The sequence below is a fragment of the Cucurbita moschata genome, unplaced genomic scaffold (assembly GCF_002738365.1).
Source record: "Cucurbita moschata cultivar Rifu unplaced genomic scaffold, Cmos_1.0 Cmo_Scf00119, whole genome shotgun sequence".
NCBI lineage: Eukaryota > Viridiplantae > Streptophyta > Magnoliopsida > Cucurbitales > Cucurbitaceae > Cucurbita > Cucurbita moschata.
The window spans coordinates 197,381-199,582 of NW_019268635.1; the positions used below are offsets into that span (position 1 = coordinate 197,381).

Consider the following 2,202-nt stretch of genomic DNA (forward strand, 5'->3'; position numbering starts at 1 on the left):
ACCCCTTCGACTCAACATTCTCTCATGCATCCCCCGTGATCTAATATGAGTCTAACATCCTACAAAAAGAATATGGACATGGCATTCCACCCATTGAAGTGAGAAAAACATGTGATCTTGGTGTATCGACAAAAAGAATATGGACATGGCATTCCACCCATTGAAGTGAGAAAAACATGTGATCTTGGTGTATCGCATAGGTCGGAATGGACATGGCATTCCACCCATTGAAGTGAGAAAAACATGTGATCTTGGTGTATCGCATAGGTCGGATGTGGGTCCCGTTAGGTTGTGTACTTTCTTTTGCATACATTATACTTTCTAGTTCTATACCTAAAAACACTCCCCTAAAAAGACTAGCTAGGTCACATGACTGATAAATATCATGAATTTTAGAAAAACCTATGCTAAGGACTCAAATCAGAATTCAAATTCTAGTTTTAGTCAATAGATTAAGCATTCTTCTACATCCCTCGTGACATAGTATGAGTCTAACATCCTACAAAAAGAATATACATGTGATCATGGTGTATCGAATAGGTGGAGGTCTAAGATGACTGAGGGCATATAGCACGTTTGAATCCCTTATATTTAGTGACACCTAGTTGTTTGGGCGTTGTATTTGGCTCAGGGTTGTGGATGTGTTTTTTCTCGAATCAACTTACTTGGCTTTGCTATACCCTTAGAAATAATGCATAGGTTTGTAAGTACTTTTTTCTCGAATCAACTTACTTGGCTTTGCTATACCCTTAGAAATAATGCATAGGTTTGTAAGTACATGGTTCTGACTTTAGAGGGTCTATCATAAAAAGCTAAGGGTATAACCTAAGTAGGTTTGTAAGTACATGGTTCTGACTTTAGAGGGTCTATCATAAAAAGCTAAGGGTATAACCTAAGCATGTGATGTTCTACTCCTATCACAAAAAATACGGTCTATCATAAAAAGCTAAGGGTATAACCTAAGCATGTGATGTTCTACTCCTATCACAAAAAATACGTATCATTTATATGGTTCATAACATCATAACTAGATGTCATATAAAACTTCAGGTTAGTCGTATAAGCCATAAAACATCATAGAAGGTATAGTAAGGGCATTTTTCGTTATTTTACTCATATCATTGGTTTATGCTCTAAACATGCTTCTATAACCTTAAAAATTCAACATGCATTGTGAATTCACGGTATAAGGTCATAACACTTGTAGACTCTCTTCAAATTTAGGGCATGAAAAGGAAGCTCTCATCGTCCTCTTTAACAGCTCTAAGATCACCAGCTTTGACCTTTATAGAAGCTCCACAAATCTTCATCTAAATTTCGAGGTCTTTTCCATATTTGATTCTCGTCCCCTCAAGCAATCTCAACAATTGGAGTTGAGATGACCAAATTGGTCTAAGGTATTTTATTTCTTTTAATGTTTTAGCCCATCCCTAATCTAGTTTCATTCCTATACCTTTGTAAGAAATATGTGAATACTAATGTCTAGATTTTGACTATTAAGTTTGGAGTTTGTCTAAGATGCAAGATTAAGGTTTTGGTTCGAAAGGATAGGGGTTCAAATCCCACTCTTAATAATAATTTTGAAAAATTTCTTGTGAGATTCTAATAAGATTTAATAATTATATTATCTTTTGATCCCTAAACCTTTATAAAGAATACTAATAGATTAATTTTTTTCCAAGCATCGAAGTTGAGATGGCCAATTTAGTCTAAGGCACCGGATTAAGGTTCTGGTGCGAAAGGGTGTGGGTTCAAATTGCACCCTTAACAATTATTTTTTATACCCTAAACCTTTATAAAGAATACAGATGGGTTAATTTTTTTTATAGCTTTGAAAGTTGAGATGGCCGAGTTGGTCTAAGGTGCCAGATTAAGGTTTTGGTCCGAAAGGGCGTGGGTTCAAATCCCACTCTCAACAATTATTTTTCATACAATGTTTAATATTTTGATACCTTATAAAGAATATAGATTGATTAATTTTTTTTCAAGCATCAAAGTTGAGATGGTCGAGGTGGTCTAAGGCGCTAGATAAAAGTTTTGGTCCGAAACGATGTTGGTTCAAATCCCACTCTCAACATTTATTTTGAGAAATTTCTGGAGAGGGTCCTTATATGGATTTAGCAATTATACGATGATGTTTAATATGTAGATCCCTAAACCTTTATAAAGAATACGGATGGATTTAGCAATTATCATAACATA

At 35.0% G+C, this 2,202-nt stretch overlaps 1 non-coding gene across 1 annotated transcript; it reads left to right on the forward strand.

Moving 5' to 3' along the window:
* The first annotated feature begins 1,837 nt into the window (after window positions 1-1,837).
* On the forward strand, window positions 1,838-1,918 carry TRNAL-AAG. Its single transcript has one exon. It is a non-coding gene; the product is annotated as a tRNA-Leu (tRNA).
* The last annotated feature ends 284 nt before the right edge of the window (window positions 1,919-2,202 follow it).